This window comes from Rhinolophus sinicus, linkage group LG02, assembly GCF_036562045.2.
Source record: "Rhinolophus sinicus isolate RSC01 linkage group LG02, ASM3656204v1, whole genome shotgun sequence".
Lineage (NCBI taxonomy): Eukaryota > Metazoa > Chordata > Mammalia > Chiroptera > Rhinolophidae > Rhinolophus > Rhinolophus sinicus.
Genome location: NC_133752.1, coordinates 11412542 through 11439292, shown reverse-complemented (window position 1 = coordinate 11439292; position 26751 = coordinate 11412542).

Sequence of the window (26751 nt, the reverse complement as noted above, 5' to 3'; positions counted from 1 at the left end):
GGGAAGCAGCTGAGGGCTAACACCTTTTAGAGAGCTAGTCCCTGCTGACAAAGGGATCTCTGCTTTGCCAAACTCAGCACCAAGTGCCCAGTCCACATGAAGTGCAGTTGTGATTCTCTGTAAGTCAAAGTCAATGTCTCCCCTGACAGTCTCCAAGACTCTGCCCTCCTCAAAAGCCAAGTGAGGCCCATTAGCAGCTCTGGCTGCATTTGGGCACCAGAAGCAAAAGGGTTTTCCTAATTAGAAATGCTCGGTAGCCTGACTTATATGCTCAGAGATGTAGCCAAATGTGCTGGAAAGAGAAGGGGTACAGCAAACCAGGCCCCCTGTTAATGTCTCCAGCCTGACCTCTCATCACTTCATACTTCTGTGTCTGCTCCAGTAAGATTGAATTTCATCCAGGTTGCCCTGCTGACATATCCACTCATTCTGTTTCTTGTTCGAATGCTTTCTTACCTCTGGGCCCTTACATGTACATTTCCTGCTGTTCCCCATGCCTTATGAAACGTGTTTTATTTGGAAAATACCAAAATTTCCCTCAGAACATGGATAACTGTGGTTCCTCTCAAAACAGGCCACGACTCCCCAAATCTATGACAGGTGTTGCTTCTCTCTGCTCATCGTGGCTTCCTGAACTTGGATCTCTCAGAGCACTCACTACACTGTGTGTTGTAATTGTTTGCATATTTTAATGTCTCCCCCACTGGATTTGAGATCCTTAAAATCAAGTACTACGTCTTATTTATCTTTGTAGCCCAAGCAACCAAGATAGTGACTGTCACACAATAAACATTCAATGGACGTTTACTGAATGAATCAGAATGGATACTAGTTTTGAAACCAGAAAACCATGAAAGCAGTCCTGGCTTTGCCACTAAACAAGCTATTCTGACCTCGGCATCCTCAGCCACCATGGAAAAATCCTTGTTTTCCGTACTTCCACTTTCAGGACCTTCTACCTCTTTTCCCTCACAGTTGTAAGGTAGGGATGATGCCACCTGTATGGTAGTTGGTAGAAAAACTATCATCATGTTCGTGAAGGCGTTTTGTAAATTGCAAAACCCTATAGAAATTCAAGTTACTGATTCTTGGTAGAAAGTAGAGGAACGAGTAAGCTGAGTGCCTGCAAATATAATTTTCTTGTGGGAAATGTATCAGTGTAACATGGCACATCCACTAAACATTCTTCTATTCATTGCTTTTCTACCAAGTGGGTGGGACGTGGTGCAAAAGGGCACACTCAGGGATTGGCCATTTTGCATTGGGCACCAAAAAGTCCCTTGGTCGCTTGTAGTATTTTTCATATACCCAATACTCTGTTAGTTTCAATAACTGGGACTTTTCCTGCCTGGGATTTGAATAAGGTTTATTTACTTACAGCTCAAGTTCAAAAACATAAACAAACAAACAAAACGATTGCTTGACTGCACTGCCCAGTTAAATTGAACATTGCAACAAACACATAGGTTTCACTTTCAACCACCAGTGAATCCTCTCACAAGAATATGGTGAAAAGAAAATAGTTATGGGGATGTGAAATTCAATATGGGGAATATAGTCAGTAATGTTGTAAAAATTATGTATGGTGTCAGATGGGTACTAGACTTATGGAGGAAAATCACTTCATAAATTATATAAATGCCTAACCACTGTGCTGTACACATGAAACTAATATAAAATAATATTCAATGTCAGCTATAATTAAAAAATATATATATATATGTGTGTATATATATATATATATATATATATACACACACACACACACACACACACACATCATCATAGGATGTAAGGTACAGCATAGGGAATATATGGTATTGTAGTTGTGTACTGTGTCAGATAGGTAGTAGACTTGTAGGGGTTATCACTTTGTGAGGTATGTAAATGTCTAATCATTAAGGTGTTTTTACACCTGAAACTAATAATAATTTTTTAATATTTAAAACTTCACTTTTTACTTAAATAAAAAAGAATATGGTGAAAGATGAAGTTGTTTTCTTCTCTTATTTGAGTTTCAAGGTCTTACAAATTCTCTCTGCACTTTCATTAAAGTTCCTTAACACTTTCCTCTTTGGGATTTGACACTTTCTCTGGAACCCTGGGAGATTAAAGACTGGTTCTGGGACAAGTGCTGCCAGAAAAGCTTTTCTCACACAAGGAAAAAGCATAGTGCATCTTCGGTGCAACCTGCTTCCTTCCCATCAGAGCATCTTTCACTGCAATCAGCATAAAAGTCATTAAATTACCTCAAAACTAACCCTTTGTTATTTGCCAAAAACAGAAAAAAAATAAGCAGCCAAAAATTCATTGGTGTCTACTAAGGAAGGATCTAAAATTGTTAAACTAGGCATTGGTGATACAACAGGGGTAAATACTGACAGATTTCTTTTGTCCATCTCTAGAATCTGCCCCTTCTGCAAATATCCCCTGGCTAGTCCATGGTGTAAAAGAAAGGTTCCAAGAGCATGCATTGCTTTATGCAGGCCATGATAACTAGGGAATGCCCCATAATGCATTGGGAAAAGAACCGTTCCAAAGCATGTGGACAAGGAACTATAGTGGCCTATACAACTGTGCCCACACAATCGAGCAGGGTAACGCGGGGAAGAAATCCAGTTCATGAGCCAAGATGGAAACCAATACACTGATGTACACACATACACACACAGACACACAATGACACATATGTAGGTACACATACACATTGACACACACACATACACATATGTAGACACACAGACTCACATACACATAAACACACATACATATATGCATAACATGGACACATACACACTTGAGATAAAAAAAAATAAAAGAAATTCCTGCAAATACTTTTATAATTGCCTGACTGCTGATCCCAACAAAAACTTTTCCATGTAATTTGCCCTCACCAACATAGATGATGTGATTAAAACAAAGGAGCAGCTGGATAAGTTAGAAAACAAGCAAAGCCATATAATGCAGTGAAAAGAGTCTGGCCCTGAGGTTTAGAACACAGTCCTAGCCATGACCTCCCAATAGCGGCTTATGTATCACACACTGGGTGTAAATTAGGGTCAAAATTAGGAAGACTTTTAGGTACGCTGCCTTCCAATGGCGGCCTAAAACTTAGACCACTCAGTTCTTGAAACAGAATGTAAAATCGCTAAGTTTGGTTGAAATGTAATTTAGTCCTTTTGTCTTATGCCAAGATCCCTGCCTCTATCAAGTAAACATCTAAATTTGCAATTCCTAATTTAAATTGAGTCTAAATTTTTTCATTGTAAAATGCTGTTGGTGGGGGCTCAGATAATTCCTAAGTGATCTTTTAGCCCTAGAATTATTTAGAGACCCATACAAAGTCTAACCATGCTGACATATTCTGGAAAAAGAAAATAATACACTTGTAATATACTATCCTAGTCTCTAAGCTAATCGAGAAAATACAAGTGGTATAAAAGTAAACTTTTCCTAAGGGTAGACTCAGATTATTTTCTTTAAATACATTACCATTAGAGTTCACCATTTTATGATAAAATCATTTTGTAAAGTGGGAAGGAAGTCACAGAAATTTAAAAAAAAATCTGAGATGAAAATGACAAGCTAATAAACAACCCCACTGCAACTGTAAAACCAAAATGTCAAATAAATGTGGTGCCATTGCTGTAAATCAATAAATATTGATGTGAAATGAAACACCAACATCACCTTCAAACAGAAGATGTAAAAATCCAAACACAGATCTAGAGAGGGGCACGAATGCTGTGCTGGGAGCCAACATTAGGGAAAACCATTTCCTTCTCTGCATCTCATCTCTTTTTTATAAAGTGAGCGATCTGGTTAAATATCTTTAAGTTCTGGCTCTAACAAGCTCCAAGAGACTACAGCTGGCATCAGTTTCCTTCACCCTGTGCATTGTTAATCCTGCTTCACGGAATTCAGCTAAATGCAACCCATGCCTGATTTTCATTCACGAGGAGCTCCATGGTCTACATAGACTCTAATTAGAAAATTAGTATTGTTTCAAAAGCACCAGTTAAGGCTCAAAATGAGATGCCCTCAGTATGACATGCATATCTAATTTCTTCCATGACTGTATAAAATAAGCAAGAAAGGCATTCTCAGCCATTCCTGACAGCTTTTATCACAGGCTATTCAACAAATGTTTTCTGTCCACTTGTCCGAGAAAGCTGATTAGACGAAACAGCCGGTGGAAACACAAAGAACATTCATTACTTACCAAGGGAATATAAAAGATATTTAAAATGAATGAATAGTTGACATAAAAATGACTCTTGAAAGAACTGCATACTATTTTTTTTTTATTTTTTTTTTTGTCAAATTGTCAGGAGTGTGGTATGCTACAACATGAGAGGTTGATTTTCCATTGCAAGGATGATTCTTTGGTTTTAAATTAAACATACTGAATTTGGGCTCCTACTGAATACAAAATTCTTCTTTGTATATCTCTTAGGCCACTACTCTAGAGATGACCTCTCAAAAACTCTCAGTGATATGGATTGTCCAGAGGACTCACTAGCTGCAATCAGAAAAGATACCTTGAAGCTCTGGGTCCTCTGTTACTTCTTAGGATCTATTTGCTTATTTCAAAGGGAATAAAGGGATACTGGTGAATGATACAGAGAAAGGAGATTGAGCTGTCTGCCCTCTCCCATCCAACACACAAGAGGAGGAAGATGTGTGCTCATCATAAAATCTCCAATTCCCATACTTTCATATGCTAGAGTATTCCTTCATTTTAGCCAAGCACAACCCTCAGGCTATCTGAACACCTTCCCAGTGCTTTTTGCTTTGTCTTTTCTCCATCATATTCCAAACAGTTTCCCATGCCTCCTGTCTGTCTGTGGGTGTGTCTGACAGACACAATCTGTGGGCAAATGATTGGAGAGGGAGCAAAGGAATCAGGAACACAATTAGGAGGTGAGCTTTGCGCTCTGTGTCTGAGGAAGGACTCACTCCTCAGCTGTGCCCACTCCAGTTCAAGGGCATCTGTGAACTTTGGTAGACAGCCAAGGCAACTCACCCTGCTCATCCCCTTTCTGGCTCAGACATTACTAAGGAGTCCCAGGTAGGACCTTGGTGCTGTTAGAGGTCAGTTTAAGGGTTTCCAGAGAAGTCTCTGGGTGAGAATATAAGATTTATCCCCAGAATTATCTTAAATCAACATCCTAGCTGACTTTCACAGGTGGGTGACATTTTTTGCTTTCTTTAAATTAGAAGTGAAGAAAGGGTGTGGGCTCAGACTTCTTGGATTAAAATCTGAGCTTTACCAGTACATGGCTATGTATGTTAACCTCTCTGTGCTTCAGTCTTTTCATCTGTAAAATGGGAATGGCTACAGTATTGAACTCATAGGTATTAAATGCATGGCTTCTTGCAAATACTCAGTGAATATTCTTACACTTATTCCTCCATATACTAAGAGTGTTTTATTTTAAGAGTAGTTGAATTTACCTATAAGGTTGGAGGTACCATATCCAGTTTGGATATAAGATTTTTGAATATCATATGTGTCTGTGCATAGATACATATGTAACATACACACTCCATGTGCTCACAATCAGAAAATAATAAAAGAAAAACCTAACTTTGTTTCCTAAGGGGTCCTCAGATTGTTTTCTCTAAATACATTACCGTTACAATTTTATCCAAAAGAAGACAGTATAGGAGAAAGTGTGGTGGCCTGGGCTAAGAGGATGCAGTGACACTGCTCTCCGAATAGCAAACCGTGTTTACTTGAGTTGAGACCATCTTCCCTCCAGGTCTCAGCTTCTTCACCTATAAATGCTGCCACTTCATAATTGGGATGGGGTTAAGGTATAAATGAATATGCTGATCAAGAAGTTGAGATTGATCCAGACAATATCTTTACTACCTTCCTACTCACTTTTCTTCCCTTGATACTAGTCCTATCCAGAAAAAGAAAAATTAGCATTGGACTATCTATATATAAAAGCACTTGCATATAGATTGTCTCATTTGCTCATCAAGGTGAATACAAAGAATTAAATTCAACTAATATCTATGACAGACCCACTATGTAGTCGTTATTCTGCTGTTTTTATTTTAATTACCTTTTACCTTCAAAACAAATTGTATGTGATGCGAAAGTATGTTCCGCTTTCATTTCAGTCCTCAAGAGGACACTTGAGGACTCAGTAATTAAACGATTTGCTGTAGCTTCCACAGACTATTTGTGTCATTGGCTGTGTGGTGTTGGCCAGGCCTGGCTCTCAGGCCCCCCCGAGATCCAGAGAATAAAGTCATGCCCACCTGGATCATGTACATGAAAAATAGTAGAGAGATGGTTCTTTAGAAATGGGCCATTTTACCTGAAGAAGAGATCTAGTCAGATGAAAGCACATGCTCACTCTAGTTATTAGGAATACACAGCCTTCTCTTCTCCCCTTCCTCTCATCTACCGCCAAGCAAATTTTCTAAAGAATTTTATTAAAACAAAGTCTTTCAGTGACTCAAAGAATAAAATCAAAATGTCTGAAGCCAGGGCACTTCCTGACCTGGCTGTCCCTTCCTCCAGTGCCCACTGAGCCAATATCACCAACGTCCTATACGCTGCTTCAGGCCTCGATACCTTTTCCTCCTTCCTATTACACTTTCCCACTTGCTCTGCATGGTGAAGACATACTTTTCCTTTGTGTCTCTGTCCATGTCGTTTTCTTGTTGTCCTTTTCCCTGGACTCTTTATCTCTTCCTCCTTTCTCTCATATCATCTTCCCAGTCTCTGGTAGGGCACACATTAGTCACAATGAGACTGAGAGGTGTTTGTAGGACCCTAACCCCTCCCCCCATACCCTATTATACTGCGAGTTTCTCAAACAAACATCTATTCTCATACATTTTGGTAGATTTGGAGCCTAACACAGAGTCAGCAGTAAAGTGAGTGCCCAATAAATATTTTCAGGGTTTATGATTAACTGACCGACTGACTGACTGACTGACTGAATGAATGAATAAATGAATGAATGAATGAATAAATAAATTTGTGTATGTGATCCGAATTGACTGCTAACTTTTGGCTAATCCTCCACCTTCAGATTTCTTTTTTGAAAGGAAATGCTTTGAGACAAACTCAAAAAGGATATTACTATCAAATATTTTAGAAACAGTCAAAGGCCTCATGAACTTGGGGTCATTTTTCCAACCATATGCTTTTCATCTCCTGGTTTAGCTGATATAGCATGGAAGTAATTGAATGGCCACTCTTTTTTAGGATGTCAACATACATTTATCAAGGTTTCCAGGCAATTAGCTTCTCCTTTGAAATTTTAAAAGATGTGACTCTTGGCAATACTGTATAAACAATGGATTATTTTCCTGATTTTTGCTTAAGAACTATCATTTGATTCATCTGCCAAGATAACTTCATTATGTCTTTGGGGCAATTCAATACGCCAACTATTTGTGTCTCCATTTTTCAAATTCACCAAGCAAGAACTCCAAATCTTAAAAGAACCAGCACAAACCTTTAGGACATGTAGATAGGAGACAGGGCAGAGGGAGAACATAACCATTGTGGGTTCTTAGGAGCAAGCTTAAAACAAAATACAGTATTCCCATCTACTGTATTAATTTCTCTCTCTTGTTTTTTCTTCTGTCAATAAGATTTGGATTAATCTACCTTTTACACCAACTGAATTTTTTAGACCTCAATTATAAATATTTAATCACACAGTGCCTTGTATGATAGTTGCTGGTATACATGGGTCATCTTTGACCATAACAATACACTGTCCCAGCCGAGTCCCACTTCACTTGCAAGGCATAGAATCTTAAGGCTGGGCTGGCAAGAGAGTGAATATTCTGGAATCTGGCATACTTAGAACGAAGACAAAGGAGGGCATCAGCCCGAATCACAATGTCTGGAAGAAGTATGAACACTTAGCCAAATCAAGAGTGCTATGGCATTTCTTAGGAGGCTGAGCTAGAGTCCATGCAACCACAGGGGTGTGGGAACGGAGACAGGTTCACAGCTGGGTGTATGGTTACAAATCCTGAGATTCATCTGAGGTGAAGCAGCCTTGCACCCGTTAGACAGAGTGGCTCTGGTCACTGGGAGTGGAGAAGAAGAAACTGGCTGGAGATAGGGGGCCAATAAAAGGGTCCCAGTGAAAGAATAACATTGGAAAGAAGTTATCTGTAAAGAGTGACAGGAACTGAAACAGATTAAGGAAGTCCAAACTAGCTCAGCACAAGCACAGACCCTTTCTCAGAAGATTAATGCACAATTTCCCCAGGCTGCCACGGGGAGGTAATGCAGAAAAGTGTTTAGAACACAGATTTCTGATCACATGGCTGTGACTGCAAAGCTGGGGCATTTATTTACCATATGTATGACTTTAGAAAATTCACTTAACCTCTTTTATGCCTCAGTAGGAATGCTTTCAGCAGCAACTAACATTCAAAACAAAACTTTTGACCCAGGTTGACATTTAAAGAGAGTTAATACATTGGCTGTTCAGACCGGAGGGCCTTCCTAGTTGTGTCATGGTGGCAAAATGTCTGTAGCACTTTCTGACTTCATATCTCTTCACTATTCAATTGAGAGGAAATGAGAGATTTACTTCCAGGATCCCTCTCTTCAGAGTGGAGGATGTTGTTTCCCCCAACAAGCCTTTATCCTGAAATGGGTCACAGACCTCTTCCTGAACCAGTTCCTACAGTCAGGCAGTGTCATGGACTAACCATCTTAGGGCTGAGTTCCTGAACAAATCATTGGCAAAGGATGGAGTTACCATTCAAACAATCAGGACCTCACCTAGAGCTGGGGATAGCATCAGTTTCCAGGGAATTATTTGGTATGTGCAGGGGAGGGGATGCATTTCTGAGCCAAATCTGGGGAGGGGTGCATTTCTGAACCAAATCAGGGTACGGATAAAAAGGAAAAAGAACTCAGGTAGGCAACTAACAATAGTACCTACAAGGTGTAAAACAGGGATAAAAATAATAATGCCCACTTAGGATATTGTTGGGTGGATTAAATGAGTTAATTCATAGAAAGCACATAGCACAGTCCCTAGCTCAATGAATGTGGTGGCAGTTGTTTCTGTCACTATTATTATTATTGTTTACCTGACTCGGTATTTTCTGCAAACCCACTTGCTCCACTTTGTTACTCCTCCACATGCTTTGTCCCTGGAGCCGGCGTGTCAGCCCACTCCCTTTCAATTGGCTCATTTATTTGGTTCTTGACACTAGGTTTGCTCACTTGTAAGACTTAAGACACAAGTTCACCAGCATCATCCTTTAAAGATGAAGGTTCTAAACTCACCAAAGTCAACAAACACTTACTGATGTTTGGTGATGCTAGAAGCACTGAGGGACATGACATTGAATGGGGCTAAGGGACTGAGTTTGCGAAGTTCACCGTCTTGATGCCCAGAAGTGGGGCTGGCACATGGTTGGCTTTCAGTAAACTCTGTGCAATTCAATTCATATCTAATGGGAGTAACATGTGTGCACAAACAATCAATGTAAATCAAATTGTGATCAGTACCACAGTAGAGCTATGAAGAAGGCATTTTGGAAGTCAGTAAAGTTAAGGGAGAAATATTCATTCAAATTGGGATGTGATTTGGAAAGATTTCTTTGACAAGCTGAAATCTAAGCCAGAGGGTGAAGAATTCTAGCACAAGTTTAGGCCAATGAATGTATTTGCTCAGTTTCCAACTACCAGATGTATTCTTGTATCCCATCTGTCCATTCTACACATAAAATAAATTTAGACAGTTAAACTTTATCAATTGCTTATCTTGGAAGGTTTTCTGATTTTAGTTGGATAAAAATGGATGTTCAGGGAAGTTTTCACTAAATATCACATATTCTGCCTATTAAGTAATAAGTTCTAAAACAGAACACCAGATGAAAGGCACTTAAGAAACAGAATCTAAAACTGCTTTCCAGTGCATGTATGTATAATTTCTTGATGAGGCAAGGCAATGCTTGACATAGTTTCCTGCAGTCTTCAGAATTTGCTTTTTCAGCCCACACAATCCTGCTTTTTATTATTTCATGTTTAGTTTGCCATCGGTAATGAAAAAGATTTAAAGATAACAAGATAAATATTTGGGAGTTATAGAAAACCTGGCTTCATTTTCAAGCCAGAAATAACTTGTAGCACAAATTATAAATTTAAAATAACAGAATGAATAAGGGGGAAAGAAGCATAGCCTTGTGGTTTTAACTAAGTGACCATTGCTGGGAAAACAATATTGCCACTAACTGGTATAATTTTTTATCATTCATTATCACGCCTAGCCAAAGACGTATTGTGCAAATATAGACAGCATAGGGAGACGTCCACTTGGCAATGACTGTATCTCAACATATTATGCATAGCAGTGAAAAACCAAAATGGATTTTAATTCTCCAGACACTCCATCTTTGTAGCATATTTTAACAACAAAAGACAAAGTCTGTAGTTCCAAGCATACCAAGTATGTTTTCATAATTTGTTTCTCAGTGTGCAGTTCTCAATTTTTTAACAAAGCAGGTGGTAAAAATAAACACTCTAGCATAGACTGATCTCCAGAATGTTTTGACATTTGTTATATTATTCCTAGCACATGAGACATTTAAAATATTATTCTCATTCTATCATAAAAGTGAAAGCTTTTTTAAAACATACAATAAGAAATATAATTAAATTCAGGAAATTTTCCCAAAAAAAGACATGAGTTTTAATGAGATATCAAATTTGCTATTTCCTTTGAAAGCCCAAACCCAGTGCTAACTTTGTAAGATAAAGACAAGTCAACACGAACTATAACCAACTACATTAACAAAACAAGTCTCTATTTTTTTTCATGGTATAAAATAAGGTAAGCATGATATGTAATTGAAAGAAAAGGTTTGGAAGTTAAGTATCTCTGAGGTGCCTTTATTAGAGCCTTTAAACAGAGAATATGGAACTACTATGCTTTTGAATTTTTTAATAGTTTCCATGGTAATCATAGCTCAAAAAATATAAAGGGACACTGAGATTACTAGAAAAAAGACGTGAAAGGTTTCCGTCTATTCCCTGCCATGTCTGCAGACACAGAAGTGTGTGCTGACCCTCTTCCCTCTCTCTCCCTTCCAGGTGTGTCACACACTTCACATACAGTACATCTGTGCAGACACACCACTTCGTATTTGAATTTACAATAACCTGAAGATCACAGGTGAAGGAGCATTGGTATCCATTAACAAAGAAGGCTACTTGCGAGACCTTGACTTTAGAATATTAAATATATTCTTCCACAAACTTCATCCAGATTGTCATGAACATAAAAATAAATCAAAAATTAAATAGGCCATGACTAAGATCTCTCAAGCCATTTGATTTTGTTTGAGTCCAGAGTATCCTGTCCGTCTCCAAAAATAATCAGGATCCAGAATGATCTTCAGCCAGAGTATAGCATCTCAAAATCTTGGTTGGAATATAGGGCATAATCCCAACAGTTTCTAGATTGTAGAGTTAAAAGTATTTACTTAAAAAAGAGTTACTGAGAAAATATCTGTGCGAGGTGCAATTCTAGGTTCTGGGGATATCAGTTAATAAAATAGAAGAAATGATCGCTTATCCTCAAAAGGTTATAGGGTTTAAGGAAGAGAAACAGGTAATAAACAATAAACATAATGAATACACAGCATGGTATGTTAGAAGGTAGTAAATTCTATGGAAAAACTAGAGTAAGGGGCATTAGGAGTACAGATGAATTAACAATGTCACTAGCTTCTGTAAATGTGATGCTGCAACATCTGCCCTGCAAGCATATGCTGGACACATCTTGCTCTAGAAAACCCAGTAATATGCCTGGATCACTTTGTCTTGATCTTGAACCTCCCTCATTGCCCTTAACACCTCCTTGGGAGGAATACTACCCCCAAGGACAAGTTTTGCAAATAGAAAACTGACCAATCCATAGTCCACACCCTCAACCACTTTCTTTATTGGGCTCTCACACTACAGAACTCTCTACCTTTGCAAATCACTCCCAGGGTCAGGTGCCAGACAACTAGGGACAGCCTCTATGCCCAGAGCCTACTGACATTCATACCATCCAGTCCTAAACCTGTTTGCCTTGCCTCTCCCATTTCTTCCCCTGGAAATCACAACAAAGACTCTTGCCCACAGTTTCCACCTCCCTCTGCCTAGTAACTGATCCCGGTGCCACCCTGTGTGGCCACTGCTGCCCTTTGCTGTGGCACGCCCCCTCCTCTTGGGACCTGTGAATAATGAACTACATTTTAGCAGCAATTGTTTCCTGGTCTGTTGACCTTACTGTACCTTTTTTTTTTTTTTTTTTTTTTTTTTTTAATTAACACACTATATTTTAAAACAATTGGCATGGAGTAGTGTGATCAGACTAATACTCAACATCAAAGTGCCATTTGATTAAAGACTTCAAAGAAGAAAGGTGACTCCTGTGGACAATTGAGGGAAGAACAGTCCAGACAAGACAGACCAGCCTGTTCAAAGACGCCTGGTGGTTCGTGCTGGTGACTTTGAAGAACAGTGAGTATGGCTGTGAGCAGAGTAGCAAAAGGTAAGGGAGGCTAGGGAGCTAACTGGGGCTAGACCAGATGGAAACTTGTAGATAATTGAAAAGACTTTGGTTGTTACTCCTCATGAGAGGAAAAAAAAAAAAAAAAGAGTTACTAAAAATGAAATGGCAAGGACCTTTCAGGTGAGAAAAAGAAGATCACCATTCCAAAGAGCTGGTAAACAAGAAAATGCAATGGAGAAAGGAAGTGTCCTGTAGTTTTTTTAGGGAATTCATCAACCTAACAGTACTTGACTTGGAAGAGGTTCCATTCAGTCCAACCGATAGAGGCAGAGCATAAAACTCCTCCTCACAGAAGGAAGAGAGGAAAGATAAGAATAAGTCAAAGCTTGAAGTCAAACGAAGTGGCATCCATGAAGAAGGGAAAGTGGACAGTGGAGAGAAGACCCTGGAGCAACCCTGAGAAGAAAAATAAACCCGTGGAAAGTTGAGCTTTCATTTTTGTTCTGTTTTCACTTGGAAACATTAAATATACTGGAAATGCTCAAAGGGGCAGCTCGGAAAAGGCATGAGTCTATGAGGCTGGAACAAAGGTAGAAGCAATGGCAACAGAGAAAACAAATATGGGAGTTGTTTTTAAAGTAAGAAGAAGTGTTAAATGATGGATGAATACTTGTTGAGGAGGACACAAAAGTTTGCAGCAAAAGACTGAGAGAACTTCACTACCTCGTCAGATGAGAGAAAATGCATCAGAGAAGAATAGTTGAAAGGATAGTAATAGGACATGTTAACATCTGAGTAAATGATGATGTTTTGAAGTTCAAGAGAAGACAGGGATTCTTGAAGAGGAGGAGGAGAAGAAAGGTCAGAGTAGCAAATGCTACAAAAAAGTCAAAACAGAAAATAGACCATTGGATTGGCAATGACAAAGCCAATGGTGACCTTGATAAAAGCACTGGCAGGAAAGGGTAGTGTTTGGACAAAATCCAGACCAAAGGAATTAGAAACCCAGAGGTTTAGTGCAAATGTAGACTATGTAAAGAAATCACACACACACACACACACACACACACACACACACACACACACACACACACTTTTTCCTCCCCTTCATTTCCCAGGTTCCTCAGCATTCCCTATGGAATGTCTCCTACCTTCAGTACCACTTCTACAGACCTCATTCTGAAAGAATATTTCTTGACTCTGCTTAAGGGATTAGATGATCTTGGCTTGTTCTGGCAGCTATTTATGGATCTTTGCACTTCAATAAGAAATTCAGGGAAATAAAACAAATCCATAATCCAAAATAATTAGTAGTATTTTTATCTTTTAAATATTGATTCTACTTGTGATCAGGCCACCTTTACTCATTCCAAATATTATTTATGTGTGCTTTCTTTCTTTTTTCTAAATTGATTATTGCCAGGGTTTTATTCTTTCATTAATTACTTCAAGAAAAGAATTTTTGACATTACTTCTTACTATTCTACATTTTTCTTATTTCATTAGTTTCTCCTATTTTCATTCATTTCTTCTATTTCCTTTGACTTTCTTCTGTATTTCTTTCCCCAACATATTTATTTGGTTTGGACACTTAGCTTGTTAATTTTCAAGTTTTTATTTATTTATTTTTAATTCTATATATTTCTCTTCATATAATTCTCAATTTAACCACAAGTTATGATATGTACTATTTTCCTTATTGCTAAGTTCTAAAGAAATAAAATACCTAAAAGAATTTTTCTGTTAATATGTAGAGAATTTTTTTCAATTTTCTAAATTAATAGGATTATGCTATATTCTTGATACTGATTTCTAATTCAATTGCTTTGTAGTCAGTGCAACATGGTCTGAAATTTCCAAGTCTTTGAAATTTATTGAGACTTGCTTTGCAGTCTAGTACATGGTTAATTGTATAAATAATCTGTGTGAAGACTATGTATTCTCTGATTCTTTAATGCAGGACACTATGTATGTCCCTTAATAAGACTTGTTAATCATGTCGATTGATGATCTGTATTTATCAGTTACTGAAAGAGATATGTTAAAAATCACTCTCTCTAATAAGGAAATGCTCAATTTATCTGTCAGCTTTTGCTTTATGCATCTGTCTCAGCATATCATCTACCCATCCAATTTTTGAACTGAGCACATAAAATATTTTCTGTTTACCTTCTTACAACTTTGGGCTTTGAGTAATTTCCAAGGATGCAGGAGAAAAGGGATGTGTGTTCCATAAAATCGCAAACCCTCGCTGTTCTGTCTCTAGAATTGTTATCGAGCCTCTCTTCCTCCCACCATGAAAAAGGCAGAGACAACAGCTGAGGTGGGAGCTGGAATTTTTTCTCTAGTCCCCAGAAACCAATTGTCCCTTCAGCACCATGGCTTTGCTAACTGAATTGGGTCTTCCCAGTGGAAAAAAGTTATCTTCTTACCTCAGTTAAGGAAAGTGGCCTGAAGCTGATGCTGAAAGCACACAGCATGACGTACATATGCATGAGATGCCCCTGGATTAACATCCCAGCCTCACCCTTACTCACTGTGTGATACTGGCCTATTCAATCAACTTCTTTCTGTAAGCTTCACTGTGCACAACTCTAAAATGAGGAAAAAATGCCGATACTGATGGCGTATTATAATTATTTGACAACACAGGCACTGAATATGCCTCAGTTGCAACTTATTTGTTTCTCTCTCTCTATCATTTGTTTTAGTTTAGAGATTGAAATTATTTTGTTATTTTGGGACGGAGGTGGGCAGGGGTGGAGAGGCAAACAAACTCCTGATTTATCCACGTGCTGTAAGAAATCAGCATCTCCTTTCAGTGGAGTACTGCTGAGTCCTGGGCACAGTTTCTCAGAGTTGGCTCAAAGCCAGTCCAGTGAAACCATCCTACTCTAGCCCTGGGGAAAGCATGTACTGTTTCCATCCATCTCCTCCATGACACACTAAATCACCCATTTGTTCAGATAAACAAGGCAGCAGCATGAAAAATGGCAGTACTTGTCATGAATCTCCCTGGAAAGTAACTTAACCATAGAGTTCCATGATTGATTTCCAAATTTGAAATTTAAAATATATGCATGAAGCCATGATGTGACTGTATTAGTCAGCTCAGGCTGCCATAACAAAGTACCAGAGACTGGGTGGCTTAAACAACAAAAACTTATGTTCTCTCATTTCTGGAGGCTGGAAGTCTGAGATGAGGATGCCAGCATATTCTGGTTTTGGGGAGGGCTCTCTTCCTGGTTTGCAGATGGCCACCTTCTCACTGTCCTCTCTGTTTTATTTTTCTATTAGGGCACTAATCCCATCATGAGGGCCCCACCTCAGGCTTCATCAAAACCTAATTATTTCTCAAAGTCCCATCTTCAAACACCATCACATTAAGGGTTAGGGCTTCAACATAAGGATTTTGAGGGGACATGATTCACTCCACAGCAGGGACCAAGTAATTATTGTACTTGATCTTTGATCCAAATAAGTCCTAAAGCTCTATTTGCTGGGTATGTTATAGGCCTGCAAAGAAAACTCAATTAGCATATATACATTAAATACTGTGTATGTTAAATATTATATATGTAAAATGTTATATATGTATGTGTATATATGTATGTATATATACATATACATGTATAGATGTGTATAGATATATATATCCTTTGAACAAACAATACAGACCAGCTTAGAAAGCAGACTAATTTAAAATGTTGATTAACTTAAAATGAGGGATGCAGTTGTATGTGTGCAATTATCTAATGTTCAATTAGAATGTCTTTGCATTCAAGAGATATTTTTACCTACTAGAAAACCATGGAGGAAGATACTCATAACTTCTTTAACTACATTTGTTTTTAAATCAAACACTTGTAAAAAGTGACAAATTGTAAAAGCAATACCACTTGAGATCAACGATGTTATTTACTGATTTTTCTCTGACCTCGCTCTAACTTATCTTCCAACTCATGAGAAAGCATATGTTGCCTGATCCCTGGGTGGGAAGGTCTTAGAGAAGAATGTAGCAAGGACAGAGAAGGACCCCTGCACATACCTTCTTTGTCTCAGAATTCCTGTAGGAATGTATTTATCGTCTCTCCTGAGGCATGTATCACTTTAGCTCTCATATTGGAGGTATTTGTATGTGGCTGCCAATTTCATGAACCAGTAGGTACAGGAAATAACTACAGAAAAGAGCTTTATATTTGACCAGGGAGGAAGAATTGGTTGGTGAAGTGGATGTGACAAGAACCTGGGAAGAAAATTATCCTCATATATATTTCTCATTTCTATGTTCTCATTTCTGTTCTCATTTCTATGACAATCAGTTTCAAACAGTCTATCTCAACACCCGTCAAAAGCATATGGGTATTTGTCAGGGCGCCTTTCTTGATTTGAGTTTCAAAAAACTTGAAACGTGCATCTCAAACTGTGTTCATTTCCCTTCTGAGTGTATTAGGCAGATTTCTCATACTAAAGAATCTAACGCAATGACTTTCACAGAGTAGATACTCAGTGAATTTGTTTTGTGAAACAGATAATAAAAATTTGAAACTAAAAAGTGGTGTGTGACTATGAAAATGTCCACCCTTCCTGTTTTCTCCTCTCAAGTAAGTGTAGTGTGAGAGAAAACTGCAGTCTCTACCTAACTTTATCATCTCCGTTTGCTTTGGGCTGATACCTAAGGTTAAACAAACAAACATCTATTGTGTAATAACTCCATGTAAACTACAGAAGAGAGCTAACATTTTCTGGTACCTAAGTGCTGGGCAATACATTTGACACATTTTGTATATGAACTCATTTAATCTTCAAAATAACTCTATATAATAAAAATATGTTTTTTTTCATGTTACACAAGAAAAAGCAAAGGTCGATGGAGGTTAGGTAGAGATAGTATTGGGAATTAAGACTTTCTGACTTCAAAGCACATGCTCAAATATTTTAAAAAAGCATTAAGCTAAGTGCCCTGAAAGGATATAAAACCAATACTCATTTCCGAACCTCAATGAAGGTCTGCAGCCTAATTAGGAAGGCAGAATCACAGGCTCATCCAAACTTAGACTCAAGGATCTCAGAGAGCTTCTAATCTAACATGTCTACTACACACATGAGGAAACCAAAGTGTGGACTCACTCAGTGCCTGGCCAGAAACCACACAACTAGCGAGGGGCAGTTAGTCTAGAAATAGGGCCTCCTGACTCCTGTTTAGTAAGGTGGCATGCATTGTTTCACCTTTCCATGGCATTTAGATGTCTTTCAGTTGCCATGTATTAAACGCATGGGATTAAAAGATGGGATACAAAGATGGTGACACATGACCCCTCTTTGTTCACATTTTAGTGGGGGGGGGGAATAAATACATAACAAGTAATGATAATACTGATACAGGATAGTTAGCATGTCCCTAGATAGACAGGGAGGTCCCTGGTGGCATGAACAAAAGACAGCCATATCCTAAAACTCCAGGTTTTGAAATCACTCCTTCGCTCCAGGACAGAATGTAACAAGGCCTTGAGGTTAATCATAAAATTCCTTTTGGCCTGACAAACAGAGTAGATCTGATAGATAAGAGGAGGTTATTTTGCAATTCCTTTAGGATGGACAAGCAGAACAAACCTGGTAAACGAATTTCATTAGAAGGCACCAGTTCCCTTCTTCAAACAGTTCCCTTCTTCAAACAGCTCCCCTTCCCCAAGCAGGCAAGGGAAGGTATAAAAGAGCTTTTGCCTCAGTCATGGGACCACCCCCATTCGGGACCCCCTTCCGCTCAGGAGCTCTGACTCTTTGCTTTCAATAAACTATCCTCTTTTTAAAACTCTTTGCCTCTCCCTGGTCTGTGTTTCCATTCTTTGGCTTCATGAGACACGATCCTGGCCCACACTCAGAAACTGCCGGCAGACCCAACATCATCTACATCATTTGGGGACTCACAGGAAAAATATTCCTCCATCAATACAATGCTGGACTATCGGGAGGGAATAAGGAGTTATACTAGTGAGGGCATTTTTTAGGATTCTGGGTTGCTAGTGAGCTTATCTTAGCCTGATTCACTTAGGCCAAAGGGAGCTGTAAATCTGGGAATGAGCAGATATTTTCATGTTTGAAGGCTTCCCTTTATCTTTCCCCACATCCCCAAAATAAGGAGCCCTGTTTTTCTGTTGCTATACTTCAGTCCTCCATAACGGATGGAATTTCTGTCTCTTCCACCAGTTCATGAGCTCTTCTAGAACAGAAACAATGTCTTTGCAAGCCAGCACCTAACATTTAGTAGATGAAATAAACTCTCCTCAAATGTATTGTGAATAAGTGGTAAATGAAAGATTTTAACAAGCCATTTTCATGTCTATCTTTAATCATCATATTGACTGTGTTAGAAAATTGCCTTTCAACACAGTTTTTTAAATCCCTTTTTAGACACTGACTACATTCCAGATGTATACCACTATTCTTATCTCAAAATCAAGGTACTGATGTCTGCCTTTAGGACCTCCTGAGGGAACTGTGAAAACCAATTCCATACAAGAAATTGTCTTAAGCTAAAGGTCAATACACTCAAACAGAAACTCACAGGTTACTTTAAAATCACTGAAACGAGCCCTTTCTTTTAGAATATGCTTCTCAAGACAAATTTCCTTTTCCAAAGTTGGAGAAGCCACATCCGTTCTATAATAATGATTTGTGAATACTCCCTGGAATAATCTATGTCATTTTAACATTATGGCTTATGAATTTGTTAAAGGGTAAAGACTCAATGACATTTTTAATTATAGCACACCACTGCTTGCTTGTTACACTACAGAATGGATTTAGAGCTTCTGATTCTTTTACTTGGTTTGTTACAAAGAATAAATAAGTCAATAAATAAATAAATTTAAAATCTTCAACTTCCATAACAATTACCACTCATTTATGGCAGTTTGGTCCATGGTAAGCGGGACACAGAACTTGGTGCTTTCTTCTGTTTTCCACAGGAAATCCAGTCATGTTCATAATCATATAATTTTGTTTAGATTTTTTTTTTTCTGAAGATTACATTGTCCTAAGACATTGTCAAGATTAGTTTTGGGGCAGTAGAAATAAATTACTGTAACTTCTATTTATACTTTATATTTTGGAAAGTCCCTGGTCACAACAATGACGAGAAAGCACAAGAGGTTTCACACCAACAGTTAAATGCTCTGTAGAAGAAACACATGTCATTGCTGCCCAGTCTCATAGGCCACAAATAATCACATGGCTACATCTAACCACAAAGGAACAAATAAATCCTCCAATATATTTAGAAGTAGAGGAAGCCAGCTATCAGAGAAGAGTAGTGATATTTGCAACTCCAACTCACATAATGTGGAGAAGTAACTAGAAAAAATTTCCTTCAGAGATGTCATTGATTTGTATGAGTTCCTTATATATTTTGGCTATCAGCCCATTATTGGAGGCATTGTTTGCAAAAATATTCTCCCATTCAGCTGGTTGCCTCTTTATTTTGTTGATGGTTTATTTTTGTTGTGCAGAAACTTTTTATACAAAAAAACAAACAATCCAATTAAAAAATGGGCAGAGGACCTGAATAGTCATTTCTCAAAAAAAGACATACAAATAGCCAATAGACATGAAAAAATGCTCAACACCACTAATTATCAGAGAAATGCAAATAAAAACCACTATGAGACATCACCTCACCCCAGTCAGAATGGCTATCATCAACAAGACAAATAGTAACAGGTGTTGGAGAGGCTGTGGAGAAAAAGGAACCCTCATACACTGTTGGTGGGAATGCAGACTGGTGCAGCTGCTATGGAAGGCAGTGTGGAGATTCCTCAAAAAATTACGAATAGAATTACCATATGACCCAGCAATCCCTCTCCTGGGTATCTACCCAAAAAATCTGAAAACATTTATACATAAAGACATGTGTGCTCCAATGTTCATTGCAGCTTTGTTTACGGTGGCCAAGACATGGAAACAACCAAGTTGTCCTTCGATAGATGAATGGGTAAAGAAGTTGTGGTATATATACACAATGGAATACTATTTGGCTATAAGAAAAGATGAAATAGTACCTTTTGCAACAACATGGATGGATATTTCTAATTTTGGGTGAGTTTACAAAGTTTTTTTTTTTTTTTTTTCTTGCTAGAAAAGGATCTAGTCAACTTACCTAGATGATTCCGAATGAGAAAACTGAAAAAAAGGTAAGAAAGTGCATATCTCAGAACTAGATGCTTATTGATTAAAAAAAAAGAAAAAAAGGTAACTCATGGTGATGAAGTAGGATGAGAAATCTAAGGTGTATCATAAAAGTCCCAACACTGAACATTTAAATCCACTAAGATATTTTCATTAAGCAGGTTTGAATTTTTATAATCTAGTTGACAACCTGTAAGGAACAAAGGGAAGGAGGGAGGGAGAATGGGAGGGATGGAGGGAGGGGGGAGGAAAGAAAAGAGGGAGGGAGGGAGGGAAGGAAGGGTGGGAGAGAGAAGTCTAGTGGATTTTGGCAGATTTATTTTAAGTTTGATTCCCCCAAATTGCTCTCATAATGGTAGTTTAGTGATCAAATACATGACAATATATAACAAAATATTATATATATAATAATATATAAAAGTATATAAATAACATATAAAAATATATTTAATATATAAAATACTATATATAAATTATATATATTATATATATATAATAATGTATAATGTGTGAGATAAAAATATATATCTCACACACACACACACACACACGTAAATATACAGAGGGTGCCAAATAAAAGTATACACATTCTAAGAAAGGAAAAAACTGTATTAAAATTGCAATACAGTTTTAATACAGTTTTAATACCGATAAAAGATGAATACAAGTCACGTTAGACTTCTGCAATTACAAGAGGTGCTCAAAGCGGTTACCGTCAGCGTAATTTTAATACAGTTTTTTTTTTTCCTTTCTTAAAACATGCATGCATATTTTTGGCATCCTTTGTATATATACACATGTAACAAAATTTAAAAAACTCCATTTTTGCAATGACAGTTGTTTTTTTATGTTTTTTTGGTTTGTTTTTTGTTTTTTGTTTTCCAGACTGCAGTAAGAAAACAGGGAAAACCCATTAGCTTAGCAGATCGAAACATTCTGTGTACTTAGCATCTTTGGGGATTGTGGGAATATGTGCCTTTTCAAGTAGAAAGAAACATTTGATGAGATAATCTATTTTCTTTCTTTTTAGAAAACAAATCTTTCAGGCTAGAACAGGTTTCATTTGTTTGCTTTCTTTGTTTTTTAAACAAACCAGCATAGTTTTGTTGTTTTTTAATATTTGTATTCATCTTTGGATAGTCTTTTTAAACTTGGGTTGTTTTTTTCTTTTTTTTTGTACAGAAAGAAGTTGCTACAAATAACACTTCAACTGAGTGGTAAAAGATGGAAACTGGAAGTCAAATAATTTGGATTGAATTTATTTTATTTTATCGATCATTAGGATGATTTCTATTCACATCACAAGAAAAGTGTTATCTATCTAGCATTTCCAAACTAGCCTAAACAAGGCATCAATCTGAAAAGATCAGAAGGTCTTGGAGGTGGAAGGAACCCTAGAGATCAGCAAATACAGCCCCCACCACTAACGTTTTTCCATTCACCACTTGCACTGTGCACCACTTGAGTGAGAATCAGCTGAGGTGCATACTAAAAAGGCAGACCCAGTATCAGATGTCCTGTATGTTTTTACGTGCTTATCAAAATCATATATGCACATGGTAACAAATCAAACAATAAAAAATAGCTTTAAAAAAAAGGAAAACTCTTCTCTTCTTCCAAAAGCTAACATTTACATTATTTTTCCAGTTCCTCAAATGACCATCTTTGTATCATTAGATATTCAGCCCATACCTCTCTTTCTTGTTCCACCCACTTCGATACTCTCTCTTGATTTCCTGTGACATGAAATGAGGATTTTTAGCCGTACTTGCTTTATTCCTCTATCCCCATGCCCTGTTTTTCTGGTTACACTGCCACAAATACATCCATATTTTGCTTTGCAGCTGCATTCAGTATTCCAAGAATTGTCCATAAATTGATCATAAAGAAGGTGAAAAACAATAAACAACATGGATAAGTATGCTGTGGTAAGATTGCATTTGCTTTTCTAGAGGTCTTGTATGTACTGGGTTTGTGCACTGACTGAGGGAGAATATTCTATATTATTCGATGTTACCACATGTTGATACAACATGGATAAACATTTAAAATAAATTGGGGGGGGGGGCGCAATCAATATGTAGAGGATGGAGGGAGCCAAGGAGAAGTCTGTGCATACAACCACTAACCCCACTGTCTTCCCCTCCACCGCCCCTGCTGCTGGGGCCTCCATAACCATTGCCAGTGTCACAGTGTATTCCATAAATGGCAAAAAGGCATTACACATGTTATTTTCCTTCCTATTCAGAATTTTTTTTTATTAGTCATTGGAGTGTTTTTGTTTTGTTCTTTTCAGTTTTAGTTACTTTCTGTTATTCTTATATTATTTTCCTCACTTTTTAAAAAAATCAACCTCTCAATCACACCATCTATGCTGATTCAACTGTTTGTTTTTCCTAGGAAATTCCTTCTGGAAGATCTCTCTCTTTATTCTGCAATACACACACTCTGTTCCCCAGGATAGCTGTAGATCCCACCAGTTCCTTGCTAGGACAGGTCCCCTATTTCCTGTGTGCCTTCACTATGTGTGTGTGTGTTTACTTGTTTAGTTTCTGCATATAATAATTTGTTACAGTACATTTTCAAGTAACTTCTTAGGAAAGAATGGATGTTTTATAAATCTCCCTGAAAGTTTTAAAGTACGAGCCTTTGTTTTTCAGCAACAAGTGTTTCTTGAAGCTTCCAGGATCTGTATTATCCTTGATGTTCTGAAATGTACAATGATGGTTCCAGATAGGGGTTTTTATCCCCCATTCATTGTTCTGAACGCTTAGCGTGTTCTTCTAATATGAAAAAAAATGTGTATCCTTCCTTCATCCCTAAGGAATTCTCTTCTTTGACCTTTTAATAATTTTTCCCTATTTACTCTGATGTCTGTTTCTGAGACCTTAATGGTCAGAAGTTGGACCTCCTATATTACTCTTCTAGGTCCCCTTTATTTTCTCATGTTTCTCTCTCTCTCTCTCTCTCTCTCTCTCTCTCTCTTTCTCCCTCTCTCCTCCTCTCTCTCTTGTTTTAAGTTCTAAGAAGTTACTTCAACTACACTTGTAAGTCTGTGAATAGAAATTGAAAATTGTTCAATCTATTAAAACTATTTTTAGTTTCTATTGTTTTCTGATTTTCTTTTTGAGAAAATATTGTTCTTTTATTGATGTAATATCTTCTTGATTCTGAGCATATTAACTTTCCTTCTGTTCCCTAAATTATTTCTATTTCTTCCAGGATCAGCTTTTCTGTTTGTAGTGACCCTTCTCTTTCGTGCTTCTGGTTCTCTTTGTGTCACCGGTGATTCGTCTCTGCTTAAAACAAAGGACTTGCTTGCTGATGAGTATGTAGGTTACCTCTGCTTTATATGAGGAGGGCTCCCTCCAGCCAGGGCCCTGACTGGGAATTCTGAGGGGGAGTTCTGCGTAGATCAGGACAAGATTTGCTGAATGACTGACAAGTCTCACAGTAGGGGGTACAGGCAAGTCCAAAAGCAGCTTTTTTTCTGGAAAAGGATCTAGCCAGGTTATTACCTAGATCTAGACAAATGCTAGTGTGAGAGGGCTTTATTCCGAGGTACTGGAATTCACAATTGAATAGTGAGCTTTTCCCAAATACTTGCTTCAATGTTGTTGGACCAAAGCTCCTGGTCTTCTCCCGTGAGGTCACCTTTGCTGCCAACTTGTGCTTACTTTGTCCCTGACAATCTGACACCAATGCATGCTCTTCTCACCCATGCCCTATTCCGTCTTCTCCAAAGATTCAAAGATACATAAGAATATATTTGATGAAGTGTTCGTGTTTCTGATTGGAAACAAACTGAAAACTGCAATATTCCAGGCATATGGCAGCTCAGAACTTTGGTGCCTGCACATCTCTACCTTAAGGAACACAGAAGTGTGAGTGGTCCAGATTTTTCCAAGTATCTTTCTAACTCCACCAGAGTTTTCACAGGAAACAGTTTTCACATGGGAGTGGATGGCGGTACCACCAGATTGGTGTGGTTTTCCTATTAATGGACCCTCGATTTACCATGCCAATTTTAGCCCCACATACCTTGTTGGTGAGCCCTAAGAATTAGCCAAGAGCTGCTGAGAGCTGCACCAGACAGACTAGCATGGCTCGCACCTCTTCTAAAAGCCTCTTCTGATAAGAGTCTATGCAGCACTTGTCCCGTCTCTTTTCTGTCTTCCAAAAATCTGTGGAAACTCCTGTTCATTCGTCGAAACCCATGCCCATACACTTTTCCTAATTTCTTCTGATATTATGAAAAGGGGCTCAAAAAGAATGAGAGACTCATTTCTGAATAGTGTAAAGCATGTAATATAACACTCTTCCTGGGATATCTGAAGATGCTCTCAGAGTTTGATCTAGTTCTAAGAAATGTTGAGATTCTGCCATACCATGTTATTCCATGAACCCATTCTTTGGACTGTTTTCCCGTTCTAAAATTCTGGGAAAAAAATCTCTTTTTGGACAACAAATTCTCCTAGTCTTTCTACTCCTGTCACTATAAACAATTGTTGTACCTAGATTTTTAAAAGAAGAAAAGACTCTGTTTTTATGTCAACAAATCTTTTCTAATATCCACATATGGAGTCCTTGACTGCTCACACCTAAATATTCTTCCAGAATTAAAATGACCTGCAAATTGAAGTCGACAACCGATATTTCACTCATAGCCACTCCACTACTATTCTTTACAAAGACATATACCTGCATAAAAAGTACTCCTAAAGAACGTGCCGCTATAGCAACTGACCATTCCTTTCAGCACAGGTGCCGAAAGGTGCAAAATGCAAATCTAACTATTCTGCCGGTAGTTTTTGATTGTATCAAATCTGAAAGATACATTTTTTTTAAAGGATTTTTTTTCTTCTCAAGGTCACAGATCACAGCTATAGAGGTGAATTTCAATCCTTCATCATGCTCTGAATGAAGCAAACATCACCTCAAATAGCAGTTACATTTTTTGGTTTTTGTGCTCCTTTTGAACTTGCATAATCAGGTTCTTATTTCACTTCACATCCTTCCAAAGTTGACTTTACAACAGTTTTTCCTAGGAGCAGCTTATCTAAGGGAATCACTGAGGAAAGCCAGAATTGGGACCATTGTTAAGATAAGAATTTATGATGGTAGCTGTTATTTATTGAGTGCTCCAATAGATGTCAGGTAGAGTGCTCAGATCTTACTTTCCATACCATTGGTTGAAAACCTCCACCACAGTGTGACAAATTTCCATCCCAGATATTCCAGCTAAGGAATCAATATCTGCACAGCCAGGGACCAGAAGAGCTTGGAGAAGATGCTATTCCGAAGAAGCTGGTAAACTGGTTTTCTTAACTATGGACATCCATCCAACTGGGAACCTATCCAGATATGTGCATTTCATTTGCATATGCATATGTCCATATGCATATATACGTATATATATACATCTGTGTAATCTACAGCAGAGACTTTCAAGCATGGCTGCACACTGGTGTCATCTGGGAAGCTGTAGCAAAATATCAATGTCTGGGCCTCACCCCCAGAGATTCTGATTTATTTGCAAACCAGAGGGAATTTTAATGCTGCTGATGCCAAAACTGCATCCAGGACTAATTAAAAGTAGACCAGAAAGATATTTCTACACCAGAAAGATATGTAGGAGAGAGGAGACTGACAGAACTTGGTGGTTAATTGGATGTGGAGAGTGAGAGAGAGAAGTCAAAGACGGCACCCAGATTTCCAGCTTGAGAAACAGAGAAGTACGGTATGCAGGAATAGTTCTCCCTGAGTTCACTATGCCTCCTATGTGCACAGTGGCATTCTGTCATGAAATTCACATTTCTTGAGCCCTCTGGCAATGGGAGAGGGCCTTTGAATTTTTTTTAAAGGGAAAGTCCTAACAGGGAATTTGAATTCTAAACCAAAATGTGATTTCCCCATCCAGTAGCCACCCCCACTTCCAGTTTTGCTTTCCATGGTTTCAGTTACCCACGGTCAATCAAGGTCCAAAAACATGAAATGAGAAATTCCAGAAATAAACACTCCATAAGCTTTAAATGGCATGCCCTTCTGAGTAATG